We start from the raw sequence: 12,488 nt of genomic DNA on the forward strand, positions 1-12,488 counted from the left end.
GACGGGTCTCGGAATTCGCCTTCAAACACAATAGACGTCTACGTTAAGACGAACTGTAACCGTGGGCTGTGTGTGAGATTATATATATATATATATATATATATATATATATATATATATATATATATATACATATATATATATATATATACACACACACACACAAAACTATTGACATATACTTGAAAATAATTTTACTGAACCTATATTTGTGGGTGTGGGGGATTGCGTGGGTAGGTGTGTGTGTGTGTGTGTGTGTGTGTGTGTGTTTGTGTGTGTGTGTGTGTGTGTGCATGTGCGTGCAAATGTGGGTGTTGGTGCATGCGTGTGTGCGTACGTGCGTGTGCGCCCGCGTCCTTGGCCTTGGCCTTGCGACGGTTGTGGTGGCAGCCAGTCCCCGTCGGCTGCCGCCGCTCTATCCTCCACTTCCTCTTCCTTCTCCCTCTTCTGCCACATCCTCGCTTGCCCCGGCTGCTCAATACTTTTTATCTCTCTTCTTTTGTGCCTTCTCTCCCCCTTTCCATCCATCTGTAACTCTTCGCCTTCCCACTCTCTTTCTCCTTTATGTTTAAATTAATTCCCTGCCTTCGGTTCTCCTCTTTTTCTCTTCTTTCTCTTTTCACTAAATATGGTCTCTCAACTGTTTTCACGTTTCGTTTTCCTCTTTCTTCTCTGCTCTGTTGACTGTCCGCCTTCTATTTTTTTTATCTCTCTTTCATATCGTCTCCATTTGCTCCACTCTGTCTCTTTTCTCTTCCACTTGTATATCTCCCCATTAGATCTGCATTCCACATTCCGTCTCCGCCTCATCTCCCATCTCCCTCCCCTTTCGCTTCCCTTTCTTCGCCCTCCTCACTTCTCATTCGGGGCAATAGTATTATCCTCATTATTTCGGTGATTCCCCGGCGCTGCCCTGAACTACACATTATGCTCTCGCCGATATTTGGGGGTGTTATTCAGCTGAGGGAATCGTCCCGGGACAAAATGAATCTCGATCAGTCGAAGCTCCATTCTAACCCCTCTCGTCTAAATAAAATTCTCTAGCATTAACCAAAAATGAAGTAAAATGCGCCATCGTAAGTGCGGGGTTCAGCGGAACTTTGAGTCTACGAGGACACTTCCTGTGATAACCGACAGTCGTATGCGAAAAGAAAATACGGCCGATTTTCGTTACACTCTTTTGGAGGCTCAGACTAGACTACGATAAAAAGGAGAAAACGGTTTCTGACCAACGATCCCATTGGCCTGCGCGCTGTTCCTTCCTCCCTTTCATCAATCAGGGGCCAAGGATGCGGGTGACGGCCGTGATTGTGCCCTTTTTGGGCCTTTCTATTCCATTACAATCTTCAACATTTGACGTTCATTTTCTGCCCTTCCAATAGGATCAAAGTACTTTTCTTCGGTAGTACTTATTCAATTTCTTCTGCTTTTTATCATTACAGTCATGTGCATGTTCTTAATACCTCTCAAATACAAAATGTTTCTCCTAGAGTTTTTTATTTCAAATTGACTGAACATCACTCCAGCCACATCTTTTATATATATATATATATATATATATATATATATATATATATATATATATATATATATATATGTGTGTGTGTGTGTGTGTGTGTTCCTAATTATTGTTATTCTGTTTTTACCTACAGTGGATGTCATTGGGATCTGTAGAGCCCACCACAATGTCCTTGACTATCTTATTTACTGCTTTTTCGTTCTCTGTGAGCAGAGGACTTGAAGATCTTGTAGCAGAGGACAATGTTACAATGTGTTTCTTTTGGTGAGGGATCTTGGGTCATGAAATTTTCCAAATTCCATTTTATTGTCTCATCTACTAACGTCTTCGGGTACCCATTATTGGCAACGAGTTGTGAGGCTTTGTATTTGTGCATTAGGAACAGTCAAAGTAGAGGAATGTGTGAGAGCTCTATTAACGTAAGAAATTATAACACTTCTATGGTATTTCTCTGGGCACTCACATCGGTGAGGCAGAAACCCAGATTTGTAGCCTTCAGTGGTGAAAGAGTGAATACCACGATGAACTTAAACGTCCAAAAAGGGGAGTTTGATATTGATCTCAAATTCATGGTTATAGCCGAGGGAACAATTACGTTTAAAGGCGTTCATAATTTGTAGAATGTCATCATCATTTCCGGTGTTAATAATAACCTATGTATCTATTATACATAGATGGCTGATTTTCGGGATTTTACAAAAATACCCCTCTGTAGTTTCCATGCGAAAATTAACGGAGAAGACGCCCGAAGGGGACCCCCATAGCAACACCATCTATTTGGGCAACATTGACATGCAATGGGATCAGAGGGATCATAGCTCCGGGATCGCGGATGTACTCCACCTTGATACATCGGCGTACCTAGATACAAGTGTAACTATACCCTATCTCTCGAAAGTGTGCACGGGCCAAATATATATTTTTAAAGAGGTTATCACACTGGATTTCCACGGGCTTCCCCAACATCGACAATTGAGAGCTCGTGTCATATGTAGCAAAGCTGAATGATGAACTATACTAATATTAGACATTGTTGAAATGGTCTCAGAGAATTCTAGATTCGTGCAAGCGAAGTCATATTCTAGTTGTTCTATAGGAGGTACGATATGAGGGAAAAAAAGCCAGTTTGACATTAACGGACTTTGTTCCGGCGAATCTATCAAGGTCAGAGAGACGCCTGAGATGGAAAGGGATCTAAAACTCTTCCGGTTAAACCACCTTAGCTTATCTAAGATGGTACTGTTGAGACGAATTTAAGCAATTAAGGAATTTCCACTGGCTAAGACAGGACAATTTCCTCCACCACAGAGGAAAATGTCTCCAAAAGGAATACAACAACAACATTAACGGTTGACAGTGTTGAAGAGTAAAGACGGGAGACCATCTGGTCCAAAACGAAGTCGGATCCGGAATCAGTTAAAGTATAAATAGATCAACAAAATTCCCAGGGTGCACAACCACGCGCACATATGTACAGCTGGCAAGATTTCCATATACATGGTCCACCAGATCATGCATGAGAGAAACGATGTGAAATGTGTTCGTGTGAACATATGATATGGACAACTGTTCACTTCCAGCAACCTTTGGAAATTAGAAAAAAAATCGTAATCGAAGTCGTTTCTATTCAAACGAAGTAGCATGCTAGCCAGAAATGTCTGGTGCCACCACCTTTACCCAACACTACTCCTCTGCGACAACGACTCGGGTTCAGAATTAGAAAATCACACAGATTGAGTGTCTTTTACACCCAATTTAGTCTTAATGCACCAATGAAAAGGTACATAGCCAGAACAACGAAGGGTTCAAAACAAACAAATTACAGTTTGAATTTGAACCGTGGACAAGAAGAGAGGATTTATCGATACCGTAGCGAACAGAGCAGAGTAAATAAAAATGCACCAGTGTGAGAACATGCGATTACGTATATTCACTTGTGTACCTGTGCACATAACCAGCATGCGCGTACACAGGCGCATGTATACATAAACGAAAAATCGACATACGCACACATGAATTCACCAACGTACACACACACGCACATAAATGCACGCAAGGAAACATACACACACGTACGCACACACATACATGTAAGCAAACACACACACACACGTACGCACACACATACATGTAAGCAAACACACACACACACACACGTACGCACACACATACATGTAAGCAAACACACACACACACACGTACACACATGCACGCACATACACACACAGGGCAATGTCCTCAAACAGGCCACAGGTTCTGAGCGTGGGTAACTATTGATTTGAACCGGCCACACCCAACCCTGCCTTCCCTCGCTCCCTACACTGCCTCGTCCTCTTCCTCCTCTCCTGGCTTCTTCCCTTTCATCCTTATCATCTTCCTCTTCTTTCTCATTCTCTTCCTGCTCCTCTTCACTTTCGCCTTTATCCTTAACTTTACCCCAATCCTCAGTATCTTCGTCCTTTTCTATCCCTCTCACTTCTCTTTACCTTTATCTTCCTCTTTCTTTTTCTACACCTTTTCCTCTTCCTCCTTCCTCTTTCACGTAATCCTATCCTCCTCATATTTATATTGTTCACATAAAATGTAAGTGTGCTTGCTGGTGGCGTAATAGGAAGCGAGGTGGTCTTCCATTTACTCCGATTCCTATAAAGCAGTGTTTGTTACCTGCCTCTACAGTCCAGGGCAAAAGTGACGGCTTGGGCCACATCTATTCAGCGCCTCCTGGTGTAAGCTCCCCACCTTCTCCATTTCTATTTCTCTTTTATTCTACCTCTAACAGTCGCCCTGCAAGCCATCTTCATCATTTCCATCAGCACCGACTCGACTCTGTTGAATTCGCTTCTGTTCCTCGAAGAAAAAGAAGGAAGAGGGAAGAAGGTAGAAAAAGAAGGAAGGAGGAAGAAGAAATCGACAATTATCGCTGTCATCCTTGTGCAGCAAGTGCATCGTTTTGCCGCCAAGGCGACCTAGGCGCTTTCAGCATCCTGAGACAAGTACTGTCGTCATAACGGTTGCCGCGCCAGCTCTTCCGGCACTCCCCCCTCCCCCATTAACAGCATCAACACGGTGACGTATATTGTGACTTGTGTTCCGGCTGAGACCGTGACGATTTTTATGCAGCTGAGGGGCCCGTCGATATGGACTTCCTTCAGGTCGGATTCCGCCACCTCAGCTGCACAGAAGCCCCTGTCCTTAACCGGAGCGAGTCCTTGCGGTACATCACAGTGTTGAAGGAGTTAAAGAAGAGCGACCGTTATTGGAGGAAAGTGAAAGTAGGAAGGCCACCTTGAGGTCGCTCGTCTCTCTCTCTCTCTCTCTCTTTCTCTCCGTTTTTCATATATTACTTGGTGATATGACAGCAACATTTTAGAGTTTGAGTTCCGGCAATAAGATAAGCACAACTACAAAGAAAACCAGCCAAGAAACATGTATACGATACGTCTCATAAAGTACCGTGAGCCTTTTGTTTTGCAAGCTAACCGTCGAATGCAGATCGCCAAACAAATTTATCTCTGTGAAAAAAAGAAAGAAAAAAATCACAATCTATCTTTCGTCATCACAGCTCATATTTCTTCCACATGCTGATTTCTTTCTTTCACTCTTTTCTTTCTTTGCATTTTTGATGTCGTCTTCCCCCTTTTCTTTTCTTTTCCGATTCACTCTGTACCAACATCGTCCACCAGTTCTCATGTTCTACACATTCTCAGTTTTCTATCCATTTTTTCCAACCAGTATTCTAACATGCTTCCCTTTTCTTCCCCTCTGTCTCTCACTATTTCATTCCCATTTTTTCATCTTGACTTGAATGCACCTCGAGCGATGCGTCTTTCCTTTCCTTTGGTTACCTCTTGCCCAAGCCAACGCCACTATAGAAGGCCCCATTCGACAGTAACCGTCACTAAGAATTCCACAACGACAGTAAGAATTCTGCTTGTATAACCCATCATTTTCGGGGATTTGTTACCTCTGCACGTGCATAATATGGACTGGCAACACAAAATGTCCATTTAGAGTGAAAAAATATAATATGAGAAGACATGTTGACAAGGCCATATCCATCTCTTCGGTGAAGATTTTCTGTTACATTTTTTTTTAACTTTCTCGTAAGCAAACGTATCCCTTTCATTACGGTGATCTGTGCAAATTTTATTCCGGCTAACGTTGAACGACGAACTTTCCCAAATCGTGGTATTATCCGTCATAAACATCACTATCAGCGCGACCGCTGTGTTGGATCAACATTGTCGTTTTCTGCCTTTCCCTCAAGCTTCAGAATATCATCTTCGCTATTGTTATCGTCATTGTTATGATGGTCATCATACAAAAATATCTGGGTTTTAATCTAATATCGCTGAATAGAATCGTCAGGTATTAGTCAGTGTGCATACAAGACAAAACTTACGAATAATTTAAATAATATCCTGTAAGGTATTAACAATCTTTAACTAATTAATTTTGTTATTTTTTATGACATTTTCCTTTACTGCCGTCAGGCAATTTTAATCAGCTGAGGGTGACATATTCCGCGCAGGAAAATATTTATAATTTGTGTTACGTAGCCGCCAGTTCCTCTGTTAACCTGCCCGTACCACCCATAAACACTGTTGCGGATATTGATTTCACGACCAAGTTCAGACATTGTTTTTCACTCGTGTGCTATGCATCTCGGTATCTCTTTGCACGAAAAGTCTTTTCCAGAATTTTGTTTAGTGTTTTTAGCGTTCAAACTGAACTCGATCCCTGTCGCCTCAAACGCTCTCCCCCCTCCCCCAGCCCCCCGTACAGGCTTGGGCTCGACGCTGGTCCTTTAGAACTATCCTCACTGCGCTTTACGTCCGTCGCCACTCCCATTTTTCCCGCTCAATTGTCAGGTTATCCCCTTCAGCGACTGCAGTAGTGTCCTAGACCCTCCATCTTGAGTCACTCGACCCCTCTCCAGCCCTCATACTTATGGGACTTTTCTTCTTTCTTCCCTAGACCGAGTACCAAGGCCTGCCGGGATAGCATGCTGCCATAGCCTGATTGATGTTTCACCTCATGACTGTTGTCCATAATTTAGTACGAGTTAGTTTTACGAAGTGTCAACGAGTTTTTATTCGGCTTTAGAACAGTCAAATTGTTTTTATCCGAACGATGATTTATTTGTATAAGGAAACGAGACCGTTATTACGATCTTCCAATATTCAATAACCTGAAGAAAAATTAAGCATCGATGCATGGGAACTATATCGAGGATTCTTTTCTCAACTGTACAGACAGGGAAGCATGTCGTCTTTAAGAAATGGGCCACGTTACGTAACTCTCACCCCGAAAACCAACCCTATGACGTCATGACGTCAACTGCGCTGTCAAGGCGAGGTTGAAGGTCGGTGGTGTGTTTCCTTCCTTGCGTTTGTGCGTTCGTTCGTTGGCATGCGTCCCCGTTCTGATTGAGCGTGCACATATTCAGGCGTTTTGTCATTTGTGGATTTTGTTCGTGTGCTATTCTTTACAGATGTCATTCAGGCCAACTCTAGACAATTCCTTCTATGAGCTTCTGTGCTCGATGAGGCATTGTGTATGTTCTAGCTAATGCCAACCTATTTCCTTCAGTTGAGGATCCTTCTTTAATGTCACTCCTTAGTCAAGCTCACGCCATTTATAAAATTGTTGAAAGTTTACAAAGTAAGGAAGGCACTGCTTCTTCCCACAAATTATTTTGTATTTAGTATCGACCATCATTAAATCCTCAAAAGGAACAGGGTAATATGGCTACAAATAATCGCTTTTGTAGTTGTAGTTTTCTGTAGGTAGTGATTGTTATATGTTTTTTGTTGTACCTTTTCGATTTGTGGTAAAGTACAACTCACTTTGGGTTGAAGCAATGGTGACGTGCCCTAGGGTCTAGAAGAATGAATAAACGAATAAATAAATGAATAGGTAAACGAATTAATAAACATCGGAGTATGGTCAGACTGCCGTCACGTCCTAAAATGTGTGGTAATATTAACAGGTGCACCGATGGAGCCTGATCCATGGTACAAACATATCGGAACAATGCAAACATCTTTTTCCTTATAGAGTATTGAGATTATTTCCATAACAGCTGTTTTAATTTCATTGATCAATTTCTAAGTACAGACAATTTACCTAAACTGAATGACATCGTGTGCAGTTCGCCCGTATAAAATCTTCGAATGTGCCCAATGTATTTGGTGGTTTTTGGTCAGCGAAGCCTTTTACAGGTTTTCTTCTGACAATGGCCACCGGGCCATTTTAATCACTTCGTGGTGGCAGAGTCTAGGCAAAATGAAGCCTCGACGGTTTGTGGCCAGATTCGTAAAACACGAAACTAAGATATTGTTATGTCATTGGCAGCGTCGCAACGTCCTGGCGCGGTGCCACTCTCCTGCATCCTCAGTGACAGAGACGCTTTTTCGTATCTTGACCTCCATTTTCTTGGCAGCAGCGGCAGCCTCCTCCTCCCGCTGACTTCATTCTGGCCAGGCAATTCTACTCGCTTCCGTTTGTCCTGAGTTTTATCCCACAAATGAAAACATCGTCGACCATCAGCCAAAATAACATGTTTGAAATATTTCAAGAATCTTGTCGCGGCAACCAAAATATAATAACTTTTTCACTAAATTGTGCTATCCCTCCGTTCTGCTACTTCAGTCCCCCTCCCTTCAACCTCCTCCAGCCCCTTGACACACACACACACACTTGTTATAGAAATGAATATGTTCAAGTGTGCAGAGAAGAAAAGAGAAAATACGAAAAAATGTCATAGAAAAATGTAAAGATCAACCAAAACTATTTTAGATTTGTAAACAACAAACTGAAAAGCAGGCAGGAGTTGGAGAAACTACGACAAGGAGTTGAATACACAGAGGAAATAGAAATGGCAGAAATTATGAACAAGCATTTTAATCGGTGTTTACGAGGGAGAACATACAACCTAGAGATATCGAGTGGGAGGAGAAAGTCCCCCCTATGAAAGAGATAGAAGTAACAAGGAATGAAATAATGAATCACTTGAGTAAACTCGATGTCAGAAAATCGCATGGACCAGATGAAATGGCAAACTGGATTTTGAGAGAATGCAAGAATGAACTAACAGACAAAATACATAGTTCATTGAAAGAAGGAAAAGTTCCAGAAGATTGGAAAAGAGCAAATATAGTACCAATATATAAAGGGGGAAACAAGGAAGACCCTACTAACTATAGACCGGTCTCTCTTACAAGTACGATAGCTAAAATTTGTGAAAGAATGATCAAAACTAGATGGGTAAGGCATTTGGAAAAAAACAACATACTAAACCCAAGACAATTTGGATTTTGACAAGGACGATCATGCATCACAAACCTAATGTGTTTCTATTCAATGTTAATAGATGTAATACAGGAAAGAGATGGATGGGCTGATTGTGCATTTCTAGACCTGAAAAAAGCTTTTGATAAGGTGCCACATAAGAAATTGCTAAAGAAATTAGAAACTGAAGGAGGAATACAGGGCAAACTGCTTAAATGGATGGAAGACTTTCTGCATGAAAGAAAAATGAGAGTGGTGATAAAAGACAAACATTCTAATTGGGATGAAGTGATAAATGGAGTTCCACAAGGAACTGTTCTGGCCCCAATGATGTTTGCTATATATATTAATGATATGGATAAAGGAATTGAACGTTATATGAGCTTCTTTGCAGACGATGCAAAATTGATGAAAAAAGTGAACTCTGAAGAAGATTGCGAGTCGCTACAGAATGATCTCAACAAAGTATGGGAATGGAGTAGGAAGTGGGAGATGGAATTCAATATTAAAAAGTGTAGTATAATGGAATTTGGGAGAAGCAAAAAAAGAATAGTGGGATCATATAAACTGGGAGAGGAAGAAATAAAAAAGTAGAAAATGAGAAGGACCTGGGAGTCATTATTATGAATAATATGTCACCTGAGAAACATATAAACAATATTTTTGGAGAAACTTATAATCTGATAAGAACAATCAAAGTGGCATTTACATACCTGGATGAAGAAATGGTGAAGAAAATACTAGTCACTTTGATAAGACCAAGATTGGAGTATGCAGCGACGACATGGTCACCAAATACAAAAAAATGTATAACAAAACTTGAAAGAATACAAAGAGCAATTACGAAACTGGCACCAACACTTTCAGAACTATCATATGAAGAGAGACTAGCAAAACTGGAACTACAGATATTAGAACAAAGAAGAGAGAGAGGAGACTTGATAACTATTTATAGAATCATGAAAGGCATAGAAACTATTGATAGAGAGGATCTAATAAAATGGGATAGCAGAGATACAAGAGGACACGGAAAGAAAATCAAGAAGGACAGTTATAGAAGAGACCTGAAAAAGAACAGTTTTCCCCACAGGGCGATAGATGTTTGGAACAAGTTAGATGAGAAGGTGGTGTGTGTAAAAACAATACACGAATTTAAAAGCAGTCTAGACAAAACGAGATATGAAGACGGGACACTACGAGCATAGCTCTCCTTCCCGTATAATACAATTAAGTAAATACACACACGGCTTCTTCGGCGTCATGTTGCCCCCCCCCCCATCCCGCCGGAAGCGTTCATGATCGATGACGAAATGCCAAAACTAATTAAGATGTCGGCGATCTTGGAAATTAAATCTTACGCTATACTGGTGGTGGTAGAGGTGGTGGGGTGTGTGCTGCTGCTGGTAGATGTGGTGATGGATGAGGTGGTAATTGATGAGGTGGTGATTGATGTGTTGGTATAGATGGTGGTGGATGAAATGATGGTAGTAGAGGTGGTGATGGATAAGATGGTGGTGGTGGATGAGGGGTGACAGAGGTAGTGATGGTGGTTGTGGTGTTGGTGGTAGAGGTTGGAGTTGAAGTGCCACGAGTCATTGGGAAGAGCCTCTTCCTCCTCCTCCTCCACTCCAAAACAAGCACGCTTGGGGCGAAGGACCCTTCAGCGCTCCTCATTGTCAATGCAAATGGAGAAGCAGGAGGACGGACCTGCTGGCACTCACCTCAGCAACCCAGCCTGATGCAGGAAAGGGGGAGGCAAGTAACCAGTGCAATCCCCCTATCACCACCCACACGGGTGAGGGAGCCAGTTCAGGGTCGGCATCAAGGCCATTCGTTCGATCCTGGGCAGGCGGCGTCTTTCGCCCAGTTGTCAACTATCGATACCTGACTGGCGAGGCGTGAAGGTTGGGGGGGCAGAAGAAAATCTTCCCTGACGCAGGGATTCCAGTTCGTACCTGCTCTAATTGCAAGTGTCCTTTCTTTCTTTTTCATATTTCTCTTGTTGGTTCGAGAGTAGATCGGTTGATAAGGAAGAATGATTCATTCTTTGGTTTTCAGTATTTCGGCAGTAGCGTCGCGGCGGCCGTCTCTTCATTCTTTTGTCATTGGAGATTTATCTCCTCCACTCAAAACAACTTTGAATATCTGTCACCCCTCTGTTCCACTACTGCCACTCCCCCACCGAATTAAATTTTCTTCTCTCTACCATCCCTTAGGCCCCATTTCTTTGGTGTGACATTGTCCCCAAGGAAAGAATTGCTACTTATCGCCAAGTTGAGAAAAATAATTTAAAGAGTATCTATTTTTGTTTTATAGTTATCGCAGTTCATACATGTACTTTTATGCGAACTTCCGTGACCCTTTCGCAAAACTTAACCATTTCCTTTGATGAAATGATGAAGCAACAATCACCATGTGAATGTCTTGGGTGTAGTCCATTGTCGCACATCCCGAATTCACCGAGGCAAAATTATTCCCACTATTTTCTTTTCCTTGTGAAAAATTGACATCATTTCCTCACCCAATTTATTCCAAGTTGTTTTCATTGTGTAAAAAGTCCGTCTTTGAAGGCTTCATTCCTGAAAGCAAGGCATTAAGTCATTTCGGCAATATCAATTCAAATGATTGATAGCCCGTGAAATGTGCAACCGACACGTCAAGTGCAGTGGAGAAGTTGAGATTGTAGCATTCGCAGGTTAGTTCAGGGAATACATTGTTCTATCGATTAACGAAACAGTGACGAAAAATACAGAATATGTGAAGAATACAAACTAAGATTTCTTGACATAAATGAATTGAGCTTTGATTTGTTTCAGATTACAAATTGATAGATTCAAATTTATGCAATCAGTATTTTGTAGGAAATGGTCAGCTCTTCCATCCCTGGGGACAATATGGTACCGAGGTTGAGTCGTGGATGTTCACACAGAGCACTTGTCTAGGATTTAGACTGTGTGAACATGTACTTGCTCGCTTTCCTCTCCAGTTCAAGTAACTTGCACACTTGACTTGCCTCTCAATTTGCCTCGTGTAAACGAGAATTAAATGAGGCAACAGAACGAAGGATTAGTAGAAATTAAAAGTGATCAATATCCTTTCTATCATTATTTACTTAATTTATCTATTTGTTTACTTATTTATCTATTTATTCGTTTATTTCTTTTATTCTATTTTTTCCGCATCCGACCTAATTATGGACCAAAAGGTCTCCTGTCGACATCCCCTTCCTTTGTAATCCTTTGAAATGTTTGTGATGACCATTATCTGGGTTTATCTCAACCCCGGGAACGAATTCTTGAAAATAGAATACACACACACAATGCCTATCTGTTGCATTCTAGCCCAAAACTATCCGAACTTCGGTTTGAGTTCCACTCCCTACACCCACCCACATCTGCCAAGCTCGTCCGCAGCAAAGTTACTGAGGAACACTTTGGAACTTACCTTTAGAAGTGTAAGTGGACTTGTCCAGCAGTTTGGCGAGCAGAGGGGCATCTTGTTCTTTGGGGATTATTCATTTCAGTGATAGAAGTGGATTTTGGGATCCATGTGGTTTAATGCCTCTAGGCTGCATCCACAATGTGTTAAAAAAACGTAATAAAATATATCACCCTTGGCTTAACGGGGAAATGCAATTTGAGTTCCCCAAACCTCTAATCCATTTCCTTCACAAGCT

At 41.7% G+C, this 12,488-nt stretch overlaps 1 protein-coding gene across 2 annotated transcripts in view; it reads left to right on the forward strand.

Moving 5' to 3' along the window:
• Positions 1-12,488, forward strand: part of LOC143034964 (uncharacterized) — a 127,450-nt gene that overhangs the window by 110,835 nt on the left and 4,127 nt on the right. The window lies entirely within an intron of this gene.

Source organism: Oratosquilla oratoria, chromosome 18 (assembly GCF_046742065.1).
Source record: "Oratosquilla oratoria isolate Oo_2021 chromosome 18, ASM4674206v1, whole genome shotgun sequence".
NCBI lineage: Eukaryota > Metazoa > Arthropoda > Malacostraca > Stomatopoda > Squillidae > Oratosquilla > Oratosquilla oratoria.